This window comes from Aricia agestis, chromosome 21 (genome assembly GCF_905147365.1).
Source record: "Aricia agestis chromosome 21, ilAriAges1.1, whole genome shotgun sequence".
In the NCBI taxonomy this organism is placed as follows: domain Eukaryota; kingdom Metazoa; phylum Arthropoda; class Insecta; order Lepidoptera; family Lycaenidae; genus Aricia; species Aricia agestis.
The window spans coordinates 4704492-4727212 of NC_056426.1; the positions used below are offsets into that span (position 1 = coordinate 4704492).

At 38.2% G+C, this 22721-nt stretch overlaps 1 protein-coding gene and 1 long non-coding RNA gene across 2 annotated transcripts in view; one reads left to right on the top strand and one right to left on the bottom strand.

Moving 5' to 3' along the window:
• Positions 1-3008: 3008 nt before the first annotated feature.
• Positions 3009-20771, bottom strand: LOC121737739. Its single transcript, XR_006037180.1, has 3 exons — positions 20660-20771; positions 9520-9521; positions 3009-3019 (listed from the first exon to the last, which is right to left on the bottom strand). It is a non-coding gene; the product is annotated as an uncharacterized LOC121737739 (long non-coding RNA).
• Positions 19256-22721, top strand: part of LOC121737738 (ly-6/neurotoxin-like protein 1) — a 100073-nt gene continuing 96607 nt past the window's right edge. The window contains exon 1 of the mRNA XM_042129426.1: positions 19256-19291. The gene's annotated coding sequence lies outside the window, so the exon portion shown is untranslated. The remainder of the gene's footprint in view (positions 19292-22721) is intronic.

A 22721-nucleotide genomic window follows, 5' to 3' on the forward strand; every position in this document is an offset into this window, starting at 1 on the left:
AACGGGTCGATTTTAGTCACCCGGCAAGTCACCAGTCAACAGTAGAACAGTAGTATTCGCAGCAAGCGATCGCTTGCGACTGAGCGTTTGCACGGTCGATTTTAGTCACCAGCCGCATGCGGCCATTGACCGCACGACGTTGGGGCTTGCGATTTTCGCCGTGCGGCATAAATCGTATATATATATACGATTTATGCCGCACGGCGAAAATCGACCGTGTAAATGGCATATATATATTTATATATATATATATATATATATATATATATATATATATATATATATATATATATATATATATATATATATATATATATATATATATATATATATATATATATATATATATATACCTCGGAATTGGCTCCAACGATTTTCATGTTTTACAATTTAGTATATAGGGGGTTTGGAGGGCGATAAATCGATCTAGCTAGGAATCATTTTCAGAAAATGTCTTTTTATTCGTGTTTTATCGATGATCGATAAACTGAAATATATGACTCTTCCTGATATCTATTGGCGAATAATAATACTATTTTGTTGGCAACTTATTGTTTTAATGACCAGCAGATGGCGTTATTAAGTAACACGAAGTCAATGAGTGTTTGTTATACCGAGCAAAGCTCGGTCATCCAGGTACTTTTATCTTTATGATCTAAACACACTAGGCCGAAAATACGCGGCCGTAGTTCGGCATTATTACGCCTGTATGTATTAAAGCATACAATACGCAACGGAATTTCGGCAAAGTGTGTCATCGGTAATTTAAAATACATTGCAGGCGGAATCATGCGGAAATTCCGCCGCGGAATTTCGGCATGGTGTGCTTAGACACTAAAAGTCTGTCTGTCTGTTTGTCTGTTACCTCTTCACGCCCAAATCGCTGAACCGAGTTGCTGGGAAAGTCTCGGGAAAGGATAAGGATACCTTTTATCCCGGAAAAATGTACGATTCCCGTGTGATACTCGACTCTTGGCGCAAAGGAGTTGAGAAATGAGGGCGTTGTCTAGATACAGATAAGTTTATGTATCGTCTTTTTTTTAATTATGAAATAAAGGGGCAAATGAGCAAACGGGTCACCTGATGGAAAGCAACTACCGTAGCCCATGGACACTAGCAACATCAGAAGAGCTGCAGGTGCGTTGCCGGCCTTTTTAGAGGGAATACGCTCTCTTCTTGAAGGCTTGCAGGTCGTATAGGTCCGGAAATACTGCTGGTAACAGTTCGTCCCAGAGTTTTACAGTGCGCGTCGCTCGTCTCGTTCCAAACCTCACAAAAGTTACATAATATTTTATTTAATTATTTTTATTTAACAACTAGCTGTCCCGGTGAACTTCGTGTCACTTTAAAACCTTCCCTGGACTTCTACGAATATTTTAAGACTAAAATTAGCCCAATCCGTTCAGCCGTTTTTGAGTTTCAGCGTTACTAACACAATTGAAAATCCATTTTTATTTATATAGGCTTATCGTTGACAAGACATAATATTTATAACACTACTATTTAAATGGAAAAACGACACAATGGTCTACATACTAAAAAAAATGTCTAGTGACTAGTCCATAGTGTTCGTCGTACCTTAAATCTTTTACTTATTAAACCCCGCGATAACGATGTACGTACACATGTACGACAATATCCATAGAAGAAGGATAGAAGTAATACTTATGCCTGGTTTTTGAGCAAAGGTTCCCAAACTTATTTTGTCTACCGCCCACTTTGAAAACAAATTTTGTTAGTCAATTTAAAATGCATCCAGATGAAATGAAATTACCAATCCCCTAAACCTCTACAAAACGCCCCCATTTTTTTCTGAGTCTCACAACGTCCTCCTGTAGACCTTCAGCGCCCACATGGCGGCGTTTTCGTCCACTTTGGGAAAGGCTGTTTTAGAGGTTTGACTACTGACCAACTATACTGTTTGTATTGTTATCAGCAGTGACACAAAAAGTATACTCAACAGGCCTCTCATCAAGATTCCAGCAGTTCTATGGAGAGAAATTTAAGGCGACGCCTTGATAATTTGGCTGTAGCGATATCGATATTTCTCAGCAATGACTAAAGCTAAGAAATTATAATTCATTGTCAGTATTCATCATCTCTTTGTCTTTGAATTACCCATAGCATAACACGATTGGTCAACTTTTATAACACAGAATAATCAATCAAAAATACTTCTGGTTGTACACTTAATTTTGTTATAATTTAATATATTATATTTCCTTAATTTCCTTAATAATTAAATAATAAGTTCTCAAATTACAGTCTGGATTTGTGTTATGTTTGTTAAAATGTAGCTCAGTTTGGGAGTTTCTGTTCATCAACCGTTGGATGAACCTTTAACATAATATGGCAATTCACCACTGTCGGAAGAAGACGAAGAATACATATCTTTGACACTTGACAGATGACAAGTGTTTGCTGGCGCTTTTTTGCCGCGGACCGGGCTTGATGGCATACGAGAAAATTTTGTTCTGATAATTTTTCCTTGAAAAGGCTTAATCCAGCTGGAATTTCAAGTTTCTTTCCCAATATAATCGCTGTGAACTTTTTGTGTGGTCGGCCGACCAAGTGCATCAAAATTCAAGAGTACTTCAGCTACGCTCCGGAGCGGACCACGTGCTTGAGAAGACAAGCATTCTGACCCTACAAGATCCAAAGGGCTTGCTGCTACTGCAATTGCCTGAGGAGCACCCCTGCTGACTATGGAACGGGTGAGTCGGGCATGATACGGGTTCGGAGTGTTTTTTTTTTCTTTTTGAAAACTTTTACTATCCCGCAGGCAATCTAGCTATTACACGCATTTTGCCTGTCCAACCTCTGTAAATAAAGGGATTATAGTTTTCCCAACAGAGGAGAGTGATTTAAGCTACCAAAATTTGTACATAATTGGTTCAAGCATACACTTTAATTTGCTTATATGAAATGTATTTATGGTTTTTAAATTACGCGACAAAAACCATTTTGTCGCTTACGCCCTTTCTGAGACCGGGCCGGCCTCTCATAAAAAACAAGCAATCTAAAACATATCCAACACAGTTTTTTACTTTAACGCGGCGTCACCTTAAATAGGGTGTGTCACATTCCATCTAGTACTTAATAACGTTACACAAAAGTCGGAGCAGAGGGCGCTACTAGCTCATACAGTCAACTTACTGCGACATGATGTACACTTCATATTAGAATACTGAGGGAAACGTTGTCAAACGCCGAACAAAACTTTTGGAACGAAGTTCCTTATGGCGCGTTCGGCGACGATGCCACGCACGACAGGAAAAGGGCCGTAATACCGGTCAATGTGTAGCCTGGGAATAAGGAAATGATATTTCTGAACGTGGAAAGCATGCGTGACATTTTGTACGTGTCAATTTGAAACGGTGACACGTTGTGACACTTGTGACGTATGCGTGACGCGAGACGTGATGTTTTAGGGCTGTAGCATACTAATTTTTGTAGCGATGCAGTACCGATACTATCGTGCATTGCGATATGGTGCGAAGCGGTCGCTAGCTGTGTGCCCTAGGCTAGCTAGCAGATAGGGCGCTCATGTCGCGATGCAAGCGCAATTCTATGGCTGTACAACGAAACCGTTTCGGGACTCAATCGAACGAATGGAATGCCGCGTCATACTCTAACAAACATGACGAAACAAATGACATTGTTAGTGTAGGACGCGGCATTATAGTTCGATTTTTTGAGTCTCAACGGTTTCGTTATTTGGCACAAAAATACATAAGATTCCTCTCCCTCCGTTTTCTTCCCACGATCGCCCGACACGGTCGCGCGTTTCTATGTTACAGTAGTTGTTACGCAAACGCGCGTTGGTAGTGCCATGTAGTGCCTTTAAGCGCATTGCAAATGCGATTAAAGGTTTCAATCGTTGCCCCAAGCGCCCGCGACGGATAAAAAATAAAATGGAACATTATGAAATAATTTTTATTTTACTCTACGTCACTACAAAGCAGCGGCGGCATGCAAGAATAATTTAGGTAGAAAATCTAGTTCTAGTGACATTTCATTTGAATTTTTCTCGGTAGCGGTCCCTTGCGACACGGATCGGAAAGCCTTCAACTAGCGTTAGTAGCTGTGCTATCGCGCGTTCGCCAAACGCGCTATTGCATTGCTATATAAAGTTGCCATGTGCTAGAGCCCTTACGGAAAGGGATAGAGTCCGGGTCTTAGGAAACTTTCCTTTTGTATTGAATAATTTTCGTAGAATCATCTTGACATAATGTTTTGATAATAAAATATTTTCCTTAGTCTATGTCATAAATCATATTATTGGAACGAAGTTCCTTATCGCACGTTTGGTGTAAATCTGAAGGCTAGACAGAACGATATTTGACCTTGATTTGACCTCGACACTTTTTTATTAGTACCTGCATGTTAGGGGCACAGGGCGTTGATAGTAAGTTTTCCTGTGCGTCAACTAGATGGCGTTTTTCAAAAGAAACAGCGACGCGTTGTTAGTATCCCTATTATGTATACATATTTTTTGTACGTAAGAAATAAGTTCGTTCCATCCGGGTGTCCCTGGACACCTCTCAAGTTTTTATATTCCCATATTTTAAATAGCAAAACAACGCCTGCCGATCACTAATCTTCTAAAATATGGATTTGACAGAATCGCAAGATGGCTCACGCAATTGAAATCTGTCAAATCCATACAAATTTATGCCGCACCGCGCCTCGCCTCGCCTCGTTGCGTTGCGGTCTGAATTGACCCAAAGAGAGACACAGATGTTTTTACAAAATTGTCCCCTGCAACTTTTCAGATTCATAAATAATGACTAACCATTATGCGCTCTAAAAGCACCGGTATTAATCATTAGGTGCTTTTAAGCTTTTTGTCACACACAAAATGGTGGCAGGTTAACATTTTGAACAAATAAATGAGAAATGAGGGGTAGCAAATGACGAAAAAGGTTAATTATGTCAAAAGGAAAAAAAATTGAATGTTTTGTTTTCTTCTTTTTCACATTTTTGTTTTGTATTTTTAGGGTTCATCCCATCAATGATCGCAGTTGAAGCAAAATTGAGATCGGATCAGTGACCTTATTCACGAAAGTTCGTTTTCGATTCTGATTCGATTACGATTTCGATTATGCTTCAATCGTGATTCGTACATCCGAACAAATTCGAATCAAGTAGTAGCATTGACTAAATGTCAAATTTTTAATCCTAGAACTTATAGGTCTACCAGAATCTGATGGCAATTTTTGACAGCAGATTTTCAGAAAATATCCATGATCATTGGAAAATTTTTATATTTGCATGTTTCACACATAGAATCAGGCGCTACAAGAAAAGAAAAGTTTATTCCAATTACCCCGGTATTGCTAGAGTCAATTTATTTTCTCACTTTTTGACATCAGATTCTGGTAGACCTATACAAATTGAGCAACAGCACGTGTGCGTCAGTGTAGGTGGGACTACCAAATCCTACTGAGATCGAATTAATTCGATTCTCAGTAGGGAATATTACGCAAAGGTCGGAGCAAAGGGCGCTACTAGCATAAATAATCCGACCAAAATCCAACATCTTGCACACGCCAAATAAGAATATTGACAGAAAACGTGGACGTGGGGGAGCCATGCTTCGGCACGAACGGGCCGGCTCGACCGGAGAAATACCACGGGCTCACAGAAAAGCGGCGTGAAACAGCGTTTGCGCTGTGTTTCGCCGAGTGAGTGAGTTTACCGGAGGCCCAAATATCCCCTACCCTATTCCCTTCCCTTCCCATCCCTACCCTCCCCTATTACCCTATTCCCTCTTAAAAGGCCGGCAACGCACCTACAGCTCTTCTGATGCTGCGAGTGTCCATGGGCGACGGAAGTTGCTTTCCATCAGGTGACCCGTTTGCTCGTTTGCCCCCTTATTTAAAAAAAAAGTTGTTAAACGTCCAACAAAACTATATTTTGCTTACTGTATATGGTGGTGCTATCCGAAGCGTAAAAATATTGCAGTAATTTAATATCCTATTGTGTATACTGTATAAGGGAGAGACTTATAATCGAAATCGAATCAGTTTAGAGAATAAGGTCTCCGATTTAACCATAAAGTTAATATACCTAGCGGAATAGAGAAACAAAGGCCTGAGCAAGAGAGATGTCACTATCAGTAACACTGCGTGGTAAAAAGAGACGTGTGATACATGACAGCAGCACTCTTTTTTTGACGTCCAGTCGGCACGTCCCGCACGTCGACAATTTAATCAATCATGCTTGTGTAAGTATATACGTACACATATTTTTCACACAGATGAAAACCAATTTTGGTTACGTTTGACAGCTCGAGATTGTTGCTCTATTCCGCTAGGTATATAAACTTTATGATTTTAACATTGGTACGAGTTGTCATAGTCTGCATTGGATACGGAACCCCTACGTACGGCCTCAAATGCACTTGGCCGGTATTTCTCTCCTTTTATCTGTTACAGAATATCATTAATATTCTTTCTGTTATCATTCCTTTAATGGTATTATAATTTCAAGGAAATATTATATCAAAAGGGCTCTCAGATATCAAAAGAATATTGCTTAGAAAAAAGTGAAAAAATAAACATAAAGAATTTTATGTTTAGGTTGTAAAAGTGTATTTTGTATGGAAATAGAGTATTTACTATTCAGGCTTAGTATATAATATTTGTTCTTTGAAGATGTTTTATTACCGACCACAAAAAAAGAAGATTATTATAAGTTACAACATCATCAATTACTTTTAATTAAAAAATCATATAATAACTAGCTGTCCCGGCAGACGTTTCTTTGCCATATAAACTATGATATTATATTATAAAAAAAACATCATTTCATATAAAGTATATCGCCCGTATTATTTTATTGAAGTGACTAAATAAGTATGTCACCATGGCGACGTTCATCGCTATCCCGTCGCACAAACAATGGTCGCCGTCAGTCTCGAGTTGTAATAATTTACTATTATTTATTCAACAAATGCACTTATCAATATAATAAGTACCCAGTAGCCGATTCTCAGACCCACTGAATATGCATATAAAATTTGGTTAAAATCAGTAAAGCCGTTTCGGAGGACTACGCGGCCTAACATTGTGACACGAGAATTTTACATATTTAAGATGTACCGACGAACTTTGTGAAACTTTCATCCAAATATAAACCTTCCCTGACTTCCACGAATATTTCAAGACTGAAATTTGTCAAATTGGTTTAGCCGTTCCCGAATTTAAGCAAGACTCACAAAAGGACAATGTGCAATTTTAAATAGATGTCTTTATGTGCAATTTGGGCTATCAGCGGCCATTTTTGAAATTAGTGTCAAATGAAAGTACTGATATTTAGGAACAACTTTTGCTTTTTATTGGGATTCCGTACCCAAAGGGTGAAAACGGGACCCTATTCATGAGACTTCGATGTCTGTCTGTCCGTCTGTCAGTCTCCAGGCTGTATCTCAAGAACCGCTATAGCTAGAGTTCTGATTTTTTTACAGATTGTGTATTTCCGTTGCCGCTATAACAACAAATCCTAAAATCAAAATAAAATTAATTTTTAAGGGGGGCTCCCATACAACAAACGTGATTTTTTTGTCTTTTTTGTTCGTAATCAATAACAGCTGGACGCTTTAAATTTTCACAAAATCCTCACTTATATTTGTAATTTTATTATTAATAATAAACTTTAAATAAAATAAATATTTAAGGGGGGCTTCCGTACAAAAAACACATATTTTTGCATACTTTCTCTCTACAACGGTACGGAACCTTTCGTGAGCGAGCCCGAATCGCGTTTGGCCGATTTTATTGTACTAATATAATTATTTAGAAAAAATATTTAAATGCGAAATAATGTTACTAACGTTTTTGTTGATATTCTGATATGACGTGAGCAACATGTCGGATTTTGGTCGGATTGTTTAGGTTGGGTTGCACCAGAGGCGTGGTTAAAGTTAAAGTTATGGTCAAAGTTATGGTTACAGTTAAGGCTAATTTAACTTTAACCTTAACTTTGACCACAGAATTTGACAGAAGACGTTGCTGGTCCGACAAGGCTTTATAAGAACATGGGCGGGGGCGCTGCTGGTAAAGGAGAACTGTCAAAAATGGCGTTTTTGTATGATGACAGCGTTAGATCCTTTTTTCGCCATGTGCATTTAAAGCCTTGTCGAGCTCTATGGTTATGGTTAAATATGGCGTCTTGCGTCCATATTTAACTTTAACCTAAGATTTGATATTTTGCATTGTAGTTAAAGTTATAGTTAAAGTAACAGTTATACTTAGCACCCTTACTGTACGTGCCAGTAGCGACATCTGCCGGAGCAGAAGCGAAGGCCGGAGCCTTCGCGTAATGTTCCCTATTAGAACGAAGTCTTTAATATTTAATACGGCAAACGAGCAAACGGGTCACCTGATGGAAAGCAACTTCAGTCGCCCATGGACACTCGCAGCATCAGAGATGTAGGTGCGTTGCCGGCCTTTTAAGAGGGAATAGGGTAATAGGGGAGGGTAGGGATGGGAAGGGAAGGGAATAGGGTAGGGGATTCGGCCTCCGGTAAACTCACTCATTTGGCGAAACACAGCGCAAGCGCTGTTTCACGCCGGATTTCTGTGAGAACGTGGTATTTCTCCGGTCGAGCCGGCCCATTCGCGCCGAAGCATGGCTCTCCCACGTAGTATAGTAGTATATTCGTAGTATAATTACAATAATATCTATGGACGCTTCACACCACGTCAGTCTCGCCCCCTGCTAAGTACCTGAAGGACTTGTGTTACGGGTACCAGACAACGGAAATATATTTAATACTTTTATACTATACATACATTTAAGATTTTTATTATATTATACATAATAATATATTTACACATCCAAGACCCAAGAACATTGAAAACTTTTGTTCCGTCGGCGGGATTCGAACCCGCGAGCCCCGGCTTGAGCTACCAACTCGCTCACCAACTGAGCCACAGAGGTCGTCGTATAATATGAATGTACTATGAGACATGAAGCTGTACACCGGAAATTGGACGTTTCGGTGACGGACATACGGACATATTAAACGGACAACTTATATCATACTAGATGATAGTCCTCAGTACACGGAACTAACTTTTTTCTGATACATACAAATTTACCACTTTGTGAGTGCCTTGTTTACGATGAGTCCGACAAACTTTTCTGTGCGAAAAATTTCGACGCTGCTGCGTTTTCGAATGCTTGACTCCTGGAATTGTCGATATGACGTCACAATGGCTCCTCGTACATACAACCTTCATTTTTTGGAATTTGTTTAATAAAGTTAATTTAAAAACTGTGGTCAACTTGTCCGACAAGAATCACGCTGCGTCTGGAGTGTCCGACACTCCGAAGATGTCGCTATGACGTCACTATGACTCTTCGTACATACAACTTTAATTTTTTCAAATTTGTTCATTAAAGTTAATTTTAAAACGATGGTCAACTTGTCCGACAAGAATCACGCCGCGTCTGGAGTGTCCGACACTCCAAAGATGTCGCTATGGCGTCACTATGACTCTTCGTACATACAACTTTAATTTTTTCAAATTTGTTCAATAAAGTTAATTTAAAAACGATGGTCAACTTGTCCGACAAGAATCACGTATGGAGAGTCCGACAGCCCAAAGATGTTGATATTACGTCACTATGGCTCTTCGTACATACATGTCGGACAAAAATAGCAATGATAGATAATGTTATTCTAAATGCTTATATCAACTTGTCCGACAAATATATTGAGTTAAATAGTCAGTCCGACAAGAAAATGAAAAAAAAACACGAACGAGATAATATCTAGTTAGTAGTTTTTTTTTATACTTACATCATAAATTGAAATAGTGAAAGTTAAATGAAGGTTTCATTTAACTTTCACTAAATCAACTGAAATATAAAAATAAATCAAAAACCTTTTATGTAGTTTCATAGAAATAAACCTTATTGCTGCTGCGGAACCCTTCATAGGTGAGTCCAACTCGCACTTGGCCGGTTTTTTAGAGTTCCGTACTTAAAGGGTAAAAACTGGACCCTATTACTAAGACTTCGTTGTATGTCCGTCTGTGTGTCTTCAGGCTGTAACTCTAGATTCACAGATTATGTATATCTGTTGCGCCCATAACCACAAATAAGAAAAATTTATACGTGGGAGAGCCATGCTTCGGCACGAATGGTCCGGCTCGACCGGAGAAATACCACGTTCTCACAGAAAACCGGCGTGAAACTGCGCTTGCGCTGTGTTTCGCCGAGTGAGTGAGTTTACCGGGGGCCCAATCCCCTACCCTATTCCCTTCCCTACCCTCCCCTATTCCCTTCCCTTCCCTACCCTCCCCTATTACCCTATTCCCCCTTAAAAGGCCGGCAACGCACCTGCAGCTCTTCTGATGCTGCGTGTGTCCATGGGCGACGGAAGTTGCTTTCCATCTGGTGACCCGTTTGCTTGTTTTCCCCCTTATTTCATAAAAAAAAAAACAAAAATTAATATTTAATTTCCCATATCACAAATGTGATTTTTGGCCTTATTTGCTCTATATTAATAATGACAACAGGTAGGTACTTGATTTTTCACAAATTCCTTAATTATATGTTTACTTTAATAATTAATAATAAAATTTATATAAAATAAAAAATTAAGGGGGGCTCCCATACAAAAAACACAATTTATAGCCTAATTTTGCTCTATAATGGTACGTATAACGGAACCCTTCGTGCGCGAGTCCGACTCGCACTTGGCCGATTATTTAAATATTAAAGAGTTTTCTCTTCCTCTTCCCCTCTATAATATTTACTAAGGTTGTTTAAAAAACTGCCTGTTCTTCTTTAAAATCAGGCGTTCTATTACTTTAAAAAAGGCAGTTTTTAATTAAAGCAACCTTAATATATATTGTGTTTTTGTGTTTTTTCCAATGACTGGCACTGTCCAATCGCTAGTCATTTACCCTACTTTATTTTAAATCGAAAACTACTAAATTTAAAGTTGCATGTACGGGGAGACATAATGACGTCACATCAACATTTTTGGGCTGGTCGAAACTCCAATATGCAGCGTGATTCTTGTCGGACAAGTTGACCATAGTTTTTAAATTAACTTCATTAAACAAATTTGAAAAAATTAAAGCTGTATGTACGAAGAGTCATAGTGACGTCATAGCGACATCTTTGGAGTGTCGGACACTCCAGACGCAGCGTGATTCTTGTCGGACAAGTTGACCATCGTTTTAAAATTAACTTTATTGAACAAATTTGAAAAAATTAAAGTTGTATGTACGAAGAGTCATAGTGACGTCATAGCGACATCTTCGGAGTGTCGGACACTCCAGACGCAGCGTGATTCTTGTCGGACAAGTTGACCACAGTTTTTAAATTAACTTTATTAAACAAATTCCAAAAAATGAAAGTTGTATGTACGAGGAGCCATGGTGACGTCATATCGACAATTCCAGGAGTCAAGCATTCGAAAACGCAGCAGCGCCGACATTTTTCGCATAGCAAGTTTGTCGGACTCATTGTAAACAAGGCACTCACAAAGTGGTAAATTTGTATGTATGAGAAAAAAGTTAGTTCCGTGTACTGGGGACTATGACGCCTGCAACTCTGTTGCATTGTTCGTTTATCGCGCGGCAACCGTACATATTTACACCTAGGATAAAAAGTATCCTATGTCCTTTCCTGAGACTCAAAGTATAGCTCCATATCAAATTTCGGCTTGTACCATAAAGTTAAAATACCTAGCGGAATAGAGAAACAAAGGCCTGAGCAAGAGAGATATATGTCACTATCAGTAACACTGCGTGGTAAAAAGCGACCAAAAATACATGACAGCAGCACTCTTTTTTTGACGTCCAGACGGCACGTGCCGCACGTTGACAATTTAATCTCATAGAATTCATGTTCAATCATGCTTGTGTAAGTGTATACGTACACTTATTTTTACACACAGATGAAACCAATTTCGGTTTCATTTGACAGCTCGAGATTGTTGCTCTATTCCGCTAGGTATATTAACTTTATGGCTTGTACTGTCAACACTGAAAAAGGTTTCGATTTGACAGCAAAATCCCCATTAACAAAATGATCCGCTATTTATTGTATTCATTTGTTACAAAAAATGTGATAAAATGAATGGCCACCCGATCGATTTTGTGCAAAATTCACATAAACCATCTACTAAACAGTCCAAACAAAGTCTAAAAATTTGGTTTGATTAGGTGAACCCGTTCTTGGGTTATAAAAGCACACACGAAAAGTGGCATTGAATTTTTTTATAGAGTGTGTCTCGTTTATTGGTTAAAGGCAATAAATATCAGTTAAAAACAGTGATAAATAAATAAAAAACTTGAGAGGTGTCAAGGGGCACCCGAATGGAACGAAGTTATTTCTTATGTTCAAAAAACCTGTATACATAATACATATACACTCAAAAAAATCTATTAAAAGTATGCCATCTACTGACGCCCAGGAATACTAGCAACGCGTCACTATTTATTCTCAAAAAAACGCCATCTAATCGACGCACAGGAATACTATCAACGCCCTCTGCCCCTACCATGCAGGTACTAACAAAAAAGTGTCGAGGTCAAATATCGTTCAGTCTATTCCCTTTTTACGCCGACCGCGCGATAAGGAACTTCGTTCCAATAAAATATATATTAAATACTCGTAAAATGTGCAGCTACAATAATATTCTCCATCCTTTCCGTCCCTGTGTATAGCGCGCTAAAATAAAATCCCCTAAGAAAATCCACTTGAATTAAGTTAGGTCATTTTTGAGAAGGGTCTCGTCCTGTTATATGGAATGAAGGACCGCTGATTATGTGATCTTACGTTTGTATTGCATAATAAATCTCAAACGACCGAGAAGTTGATGAAAACTCTACGAAAAAATAAATCCTAGCTAATATTATAACCTAGATGACGCCCGCAACTCCGTTGTGCCAAAACTCGTTTATCGCGCGGGAACCGTACATTTTTCCAGGATAAAGTATTCTATGTCCTTTCCTGGGACTCAAAGTATCTTCATGCCAAATTTCAGCAAAATCGCTTCAGCGGTTTGGGCGTGAAGAGGTAACAGACAGACAGACGGACAGACAGACAGACACACTTTCGCATTTATAATATTAGATGGAGTATGGACTAGTATGGATGCGAAAGTGTGTCTGTGTGTCCGTCCGTCTGTCTGTCTGTCTGTTACCTCTTCACTCTCAAACCGCTGAACCGATTTTGCTGATAGGCATGAAGATACTGTGAGTCCCGGGAAAGGACATAGGATAGTTTTTATCCCCGAAAAATGTACGGTTCCCATGCGATAATCGAATTTTGCTGCAACGGAGTTGCAGGCGTCACAACCACCTGCATCTTTCCGCCACCGTTCCACGCGAAAAATATCACCTTACGTGGGAGAGCCATGCTTCAGCACGAATGGGCCGGCTCGACCGGAGAAATACCTTGTTCTCACAGAAAACCGTCGTGAAACAGCGCTAGCGCTGCGTTTCGCCGAGTGAGTGAGTTTACCGGAGGCCCAATCCCCTACCCTATTACCTTCCCTACCCTCCCCTATTCCCGTCCCTTCCCATCCCTACCCTCCCCTATTACCCTATTCCCTCTTAAAGGGCCGGCAACGCACCTGCAGCTCTTCTGAAGCTGCGAATGTCCATGGGCGACGGAAGTTGCTTTCCATCAGGTGACCCGTTTGCTCGTTTGCCCCCTTCTTTCATAAAAAAATCCTAGCTTATTAGCTAGGATTTATTTTTCGTAGAGTTTTCATAATATTTTATAAATGCAAAAGTGTGTCTGTCTGTGTGTCCGTCCGTCTGTCTGCATGTCTGTCTGTCTGTCTGTTACATCTTCACTCGCAAACCGCTGAACCGATTTTGCTGAAAGGCATGGAGATACTTTGAGTCCCGAGAAAGGACATAGGATAGTTTTTATCCCCGAAAAATGTACGGTTCCCATGCGATAACTGAATTTTGGTACAACGGAGTTGCAGGCGTCCGGCCCTCCTGCATTTTTACGCCACTGTTCCACGCGAAAAATTTACCATTCTCATCACCTTGACTTGTAGCTGTCTTCCACCGTGCGTTTTTCGAACTGTCGCCAGAACTCAGAAGTATTTCCATTACGATCTGCTAACCTTCAAGAAAAGAGCGTATTCCCTGTTAAAAGGCCGGCAACTCACCTACAGCTCTTCTGATGTTGCGATTGTCCATAGGCGACGGTAATTGCTTTCCATCATGTGCCCGTTTGCTCGTTTGCCCCCTAATTTTATTAAAAAAAACGAACAAATACTACAAACGTTTTTGATCCCTTTGTAAAGCCATTGGTATAAATATACACCTGTTTGTTCCCATGGGGGTAGAAAGTGGGGGCTAAGCGACACTAAATACACCCCAAGGACCCGTGTTTTCTATTACAAGATTTATGGAACCTTTAGCAAGAAAATGAGTTTATTTTTTTACGAATAGCGATCTATTCATCCCATGGGAAACGTATTTACTATTTGGAAAATAAAAATAAACTGTCATAATAATGTACCAAAAGAAATTGAAGTGTATAGTGCCCAAGTGTGTGCGCTATAGACAAGAGCACTCTCTCCGCCTTTACCAACTCATGTGTTTAGAATGACTGACAAGACTGGCAAGAAATCAGGCGTAACCGACTTTTTACATACCCATCCGACGCATGGGTCATCTTTTTTGTCAGACAAAAACCATCTTCTCTGTCCTAACTAAACTTGAATATTTTTTTCATCGCGGGATACGAATTCAAGACCGAGTCAAGAGCCACGTTGACCAATCACATACGGCATTTTCGTAACAGGAAGGAATGAACAGGTCTGGGACCAACCATGTGTGGTCCTGTCAACCACGATGTTTGCATTCACCGTACGAGCGTCCGTATTAATATGTACTTCAGATCTGAAACTGCCTCTACCCGGGATCGAACCTGCATCCTCTCAAGTGCGAAGTAAAGTTTAACCCACTAGGCCACGGACAATCCTATACAATAGAGAGAAAAGTGCATTTTATCATGTCAGAGTGTAGCACTAAAATAAGACAGTGCATTTACGGAAACAACAGTTATTCAATCTTTTAAACTGCTTAATGTCTTAGTTCTAGTTTCATATTTATTATACTAAACGGCTGCAGATGTTGTTAAGGATATCTTTGGTTTTATTACGGAGAAGGCAAAATTAAAGGTTTAAATTTTGGCAGTGTATGCGGCTATGGGCGCTTTTCCTGTCATTCGTGTTGTCTGTCTATCCGTCTGTTCGTCTGTGACCTCTTCAAGCACAAGTCATTGAACCGATATTGCTGAAATTTGGTATAGATATACTTTAAGTCCCAGGCCTCAGAAAGAGACATAGGATACTTTTTATCTCGGAAAAGTGTACGTTTCCCGGACGATAAACTTATTTCTGCGCGACGGAGTTGCGAGCGTCTTCTATAAAATGATTTATATTGTATTGGAACGAATTTCCTTATGGCGCGTTCGGCGTAAAGGAGGCTTGACAGAACGATTGGAGACACTTTTTTATTAATACCTGCATAGAAGGGGCAGAGGGCGTTGATAGTATTCCTGTGCGTCAACTAGATGGCGTTTTTGAGAATAAACAGAGACGCGTTGTTAGTATTCCTGGGCGTCAATAGATGGCGTTTTTTATAATTTTTTTGATTGTATAGTTATGTATACAAGTTTTTTGAACATAACAAATAACTTCGTTCTATTCGGGTGTCCCTTGACACCTCTCAAGTTTTTTTTCATCGTATAAGCGATATTACTTTTGTACTGATAAATAAAAATATCTTTTAAAAGGTCTAACGTGATTTATGGACGTTCCCTTACGCTTAAAATTCCAGATATGGGACCTTGAGGACGCAGGCTAATTTATTTGACAAAAATAAATCTCCCACTCGAAGTTGGTATCGGAAAACAATAATTTAGAACTGGAGTATACAAATACATCACTCGTAAGTCTATTTCCTTGGCACACTATAATAGTCCTCGCGTTTATAATGCAACAGAATGAGGCGATTCCGATAGGTACTACGACGTAGATCAGCGATTCTGAAACTTTTTTGGTGGCGGAAACCTCCCAAGATCTAATATTTTAACGGACCCTCAAAATAAAAGAATGTTTTGTCTATGAAAGAATTATCTCCATGCTGTTGTCTGGTGATACTTCTAAAACAATTTATGAGCACACTTAGGGAATTGCTGGCGTAGATTGTATGCTACATCGTATCTTTATGCTACGGCGTAGCTCGTATGCTACGGCGTAGCTTGTATGCTACGGCTTAGCTTGTATGCTACGACGTAGCTTGTATGCTACGGCGTAGCTTGCATGCTACGGCGTAGCTTGTATGCTACAGCGTAGCTTGTATGCTACAGCGTAGCTTGTATGCTACAGCGTAACTTGTATGCTACAGCGTACCTTGTATGCTACAGCGTAGCTTGTATGCTACAGCGTAGCTTGTATGCTACAGCGTAGCTTGTATGCTACAGCGTAGCTTGTATGCTACAGCGTACCTTGTATGCTACAGCGTAGCTTGTATGATACAGCGTAGCTTGTATGCTACAACGTAGCTTGTATGATATAGCGTAGCTTGTATGCTACAACATAGCTTGTATGATATAGCGTAGCTTGTATGCTACAGCGTAACTTGTATGCTACAGCGTAACTTGTATGCTACAGCGTACCTTGTATGCTACAGCGTAGCTTGTATGATACAGCGTAGCTTGTATGCTACAGCGTAGCTTGTATGCTACAGCGTAGCTTGTATGCTACAGCGTACCTTGTATGCTACAGCGTAGCTTGTATGATACAGCGTAGCTTGTATGCTACAACGTAGCTTGTATGATATAGCGTAGCTTGTATGCTACAACGTAGCTTGTATGATATAGCGTAGCTTGTATGCTACAGCGTAACTTGTATGCTACAGCGTAACTTGTATGCTACAGCGTAGCTTGTATGATATAGCGTAGCTTGTATGCTACAACGTAGCTTGTATGATATAGCGTAGCTTGTATGCTACAGCGTAGCTTGTATGCTACAACGTAGCTTGTATGATATAGCGTAGCTTGTATGCTACAGCGTAGCTTGTATGCTACAGCGTAACTTGTATGCTACAGCGTACCTTGTATGCTACAGCGTAGCTTGTATGCTACAGCGTAACTTGTATGCTACAGCGTAACTTGTATGCTACAGCGTAGCTTGTATGCTACAGCGTAGCTTGTATGCTACAGCGTAGCTTGTATGCTACAGCGTAGCTTGTATGCTACAGCGTAGCTTGTATGCTACAGCGTACCTTGTATGCTACAGCGTAGCTTGTATGATACAGCGTAGCTTGTATGCTACAACGTAGCTTGTATGATATAGCGTAGCTTGTATGCTACAGCGTAGCTTGTATGCTACAGCGTAGCTTGTATGCTACAGCGTAACTTGTATGCTACAGCGTAACTTGTATGCTACAGCGTACCTTGTATGCTACAGCGTAGCTTGTATGCTACAGTGTAGCTTGTATGCTACAACGAAGCTACAACAAAGCAGATGTAGCTACTACAGCGCAGCTTGTCTTTTACAGCGTAGCTATTACAGCACAGATATATTGTATGCTACTGCGTTGCTATTATAGCGTATATACAGCAAGCCATTTTATGTTAGATTCAGATGCGATACGATGTATTTGAAAATTAGTTATTCAAAACTTAACCTCATTTACTACACAAGAAGATACACATTGAATTGACAGACTTGCCACCAGCGGTGTCGATCTGCCTATTATTTTAAACGACACAATAAAATCATCGCATTGACTCGTCTAAATGAGAGCTGACCTTTTCAGCTTAGTAAAATATCAAGTTCTAACCTACCTTAATGCGTCAAGTTGTAACCGACCTTAATGTTTATCGCGAACACGACTTGAGGCCTGAGGCCTGAATATATAAACTAAACTTACGAAATAAGCGCACAGATGTACGTTATTGGTGCCCAAAATTTCGGATTAGTGTAAAATTGTTTAAGTTTCGTACATTAATAATTCATCATCACTATTAATTAATATTTCAAATACCGGAAACAAACTAAATAATGTTATTATAGTATACTCAAACTAAATAATAATGTTATTATAGTACTTCTAAGTATCGGTCCCGATAGACTATAATATGTCCTACATTCCTGTCTACATACTTGGTACACATTTCCTAAATGTCCAATCTAAACAATACAAAAATTGAAAAATCGGCCAAGTGCAAGTGAGACTCCCGCACGAAGGGTTCCGTACCAATACAGACCAAAAAAAGGCAAAAAATTGTGTTTTTTGTATGGGAATTAAATTTTTACTTTATTTTAATATTATTATTAAATATTAAAGTACACATATAACGAAAGAATTTGTGAAAAATTCAAGTGCCTTCCTCTTGCCATTATTGATATAGAGCGAAAAAGGCCGAAAAAATCACGTTTGTTGTATGGGAGCCCCCCTAAAATATTAATTTTTTTTTTTCAGTATTTCTTGTTATAGCGGCAACAGATATACACAATCTGTGAAAATTTCAGAAGTCTAGCTATAGTGGTTCTTGAGATACAGCCTGGGGACAGACAGACGGACAGACAGATAGACAGACAAAGAAGGATTAGTAATAGGGCCCCGTTTTTACCCTTTGGGTACGGGACCCTAAAAACAATACCTTATTGATCGAATTGTGAATTTTAACCATTCTAGAACCTACTAAAACACACACGAAAAATTTTATCCAAGTCGGTAACCGCTTGGAAGAAGACAGGAGTTTAATTACTAACAGTGAACATGAGAAAAGAAGAATTATTTAATAAATAACAAGTAACAAGTAAAAATGTTAAAATAATTAACAAGTAGCTGAGCCGATACATGTTTTGTCGCACGCGCAATTTTTCACTTTAAAATAATTAAAACCTATCCTGAATTTTAAGAACAACAGGATTCAGATTGTTACTTATTATAAACAAATGTAATACACTGCGTACAAAGTAGAATAAATCATACTTAAGTATTTAAAAAACGAGAAAAATAGGAAAAATTAAGAATCGTCCCGACTGCGACCGTCATGTTATTAAATAATTATTTATGATCACGTGCCTATATCCCTTTTTGACCATTCAAACTTCATAGTTAAGACAGGACAAGGTCTGCCGGGCTTGCTAGTTAATATTAATAATAATTACTTACCTAGCGATGGGAATTCGGCAAAAGTTTTCCGATGTCGCCGCATGCAGCGTCAGTAAAACTCGCGCGCTCATACACGACGGACCGCTGCAGAGCTGTCAGAGGTATGTCACTTTTGAATATGGAACGTAGTTTTTTTTATTTATAAGTGGACGCGGCACGGGCTTGCGGTGTACTAGTTTCGTGTAAACTTTTAATTTAGAAAAAAGTTTTAAACTTTTTTTTTATACGATGCAAGTTTTTTGGATGCACGCGAAGGATATTTTTAGGATGATAATTATTATTGTAAAGTGATTACTTATTGTGTCAATATTTTTGCGTATTAAGTAAATCAATTTCGGGAGACTTTAAATTTTGTTAGTAAGCAAAACAATTTATAACTCTGTTAATGTACATGAACTTTTCCTATTTTATTACATGAAATAATATGACACTTATTTACGCAGATTATTAAAATTATATATTTTTTCATATTTTTAGAATTAAAAATAATTACTTATTATTTGAATTAATATGTTAAAACAATAACGTGAAAAGTGAATACAATAATTAATAAGTGCTAACATAATATATTGTGTTTACTTAATTGATATTTTGAAATTTTAAAAATGAACTGAAATGAGCAAAAGATTAAAATTTTATGTTATTAATCACTATTATTATTGTTTAAATATTTAATAGTGACAAAAAGTGTGATTAGAACTTTAAATTAAAGTGCTTTACCTCTAGTAGACCTATTAAAAAATACAAGGAAGTTCATAAAATATGATTGAAGTTCGAAATTTAAAACTACTTAAAAAATATAACTATTTCTATTTCATATTATATTTAATTTTTAATTTTTTACAGCTATTTATGTTAAAAAATCCTGAGCTGTCCAATGACTGGTAGTTTACGGTATATAAAAATACCATAACATAATAATCCAAGTTGGAGATTTTTTAAATTTAGAACACTTTTTTTTTATTCCCACGCTTTATACGTTGTAGCATGTAGCCAGCATGTAAAACTTACATTTGAAAAAATCCTTCTAATCAAAGTGCATATAAACTGTGTAACACTTCTAATCTACTTCTAATTTAATTTCATTTCATTACAAATCTACTGTCGTTCTCGGCATTGACACATAATGTATGGGCCAGTTAAAATCTTCTTTTAATTACAACAATCGTCTCTGAGTGCAGTAAGAGTTAAATTATTTACCATAATTACCTCTACTTATATTCCATCGAAAAAAGTAGATTACAAAAACTATTAAACAAAGTCTAACAAAACTAAGTCATAATACTTTAGAGCAGGGGTCACCAAATGCGGATCGCGGTCCGCATCCGGACCGCCGACCTAGTGTGTGCGGACCGAGAGCATTTTCGAAGATGAACTTAGTTAAAAATAAATTTTGGTCTCGACTTACTGATGAACATCTCCAGGATTTATTATCAATAGCTTGCAACAATTTCACTCCGAAGTCCGACCATTGTCACTTTTCTTATTGATAATACAGTAAATAAATTCCCTTGTAAATTCCGTAATTACCTTCGTTTTTTCTTTTTAATGTGTGGACCGCGAAGGTCATTTCATTTCTTAATATGGACCCCGAGCGAAACTAATAGGTTACCTGAGAGTGTGCTTTAGAGAGTGTGTGTCCCTTAAATTGTAGAGTTCACCGTGAAAGTAGCAGCGCTAAAAGATATTTTTTTTGTGATTTGTATGGACAAGCTCCCCCGCGCCTTGTTTTACATACAAAGTGAAAAAATTTTACATCCTGAAAAAGTATACTTTACAAAAACAAGAGCAAAACCTGTATAGAACATAAATACCTTTAAAAACCCTTATTAGGTAAGTTTACCTGAATTTTAAATGTCCCTTAAAGGGAAACCTTTTCGTAACTCGCAACTCTTTGTAAAGCTCCTAATTGAAAGTTATTAGAAAAAGTTCAGTCGATGGTGTTTTTTTTTTTTCGAAAAAGCGACCCACGTAACTTCGTCGCGCCAAAAAAAGTACCCTATGTCCTGTCCCGGTACTCAAAGTATCTCCATTCTCCATACCAAATTATAGCTAAATCGGTTTAGCGGTTTGGGCGTGAAAAGGTAAAAGACAGACTTTCGCATTTATCATTATTATTAGTATGGATCTCAGAAGGAAAATAACATGGATCAACGTTTTAAGCACTAAAATGTAACGGTCATCAATATAGGTGTCAACCGAACACATAAAAGATTATAATATAAAAATGGCTATAAAAGACAGGAACGATAAAGTCCTAAGCCACATGGCGGGTAGATTCGACACAGAACGATATCTCTTTAATACCCTAGAAACTCCACCCAGCTTGAGTGACCCCTCTCCACCAAGCCAATGTCACAACATCTAAAGGCAAAGGGTGGAGCAGCATAAAATCTAAGGAAATCGGAAAATGTCGGACCTACTGGCCGCCACACCGACTAGGACCTCATCGTTCAAAACATTAATATTATTATTATGTAATTTATAAAACAATAAATATATATTTATTTATTATATGTATAATATATTATAGTCTATTCTACTAAATATATATTACTTATATTTAAAAAAAAAAGTGTCCATGGCGTGATGGACCACAATTAATTAAAATTCATAATATTATTTCAATTATCCTTGGTGCGAAAAATGTAAATAATAAAATAACAAAAAAAGGATATGGACGAACAGTCCATAGACGGCCACAATTTTATAATAATAAAAAAAAAACGGTCATCACTAAGTTTTTTTTTGGACATCAAATAAAAACGAGAAAGTATTATTAAAATTTTAATTTATTAAATTCAGAATACTTATAAGAGTGACAGAGAAAGATGAATTTTTGCTTTTTTCTAAAATCTATTATTAATGATAACTTAACATTCATTTTATAAGCAGTCAGACATAAAATGAGTGTAAGCTAATTGCAAACGCTTCATTAAATTAGAGTTAAGTAATTGTTAAGACTTTAAGTTTGGCCGTAAATCCTGCGAAAAATATCCTAATTATTCACGCTTAACTTTTCCAATATTTGAGAAATCTTTTTCCTTTGACAAAGAAAACTTCAGAAGGAAAATAGATCATTAAATCTATTATGTCACGAAGTTTACTTCGGGAATGGGGCGGCTCAGATTATAATATGCATAGATCATGGCATGTATAGATAGGGCAGTCAACAAACAAAATGTACTCAGGGCCTGGCCATTTAGCCGAAACTTTTTAGTTTTCGCTTCGTTATAGAATCGCCGATCAAAATGTATGGAATTGACATAAAACGAGTCGAACGTCAACGTCATATTAACGAACGCTTATGTCAATTCCATACATTTTCATTGGCGATTCTATAACGAAACGAAACCGAAAAGATTTTGGCTCACCCCCCTGGTTACACCTACCGAGCGGCGAGACAGTGCTCTCGGCCAAGTCACGCCACTCTACTCTGCAGATGTAAATGCCCTAAGGCCTTTTCATCAGGCAACATCGGTGACCAAAGCCTGCAGTTTCTTATTTTTGTCCCAAGTTCTGAAGTTTTAA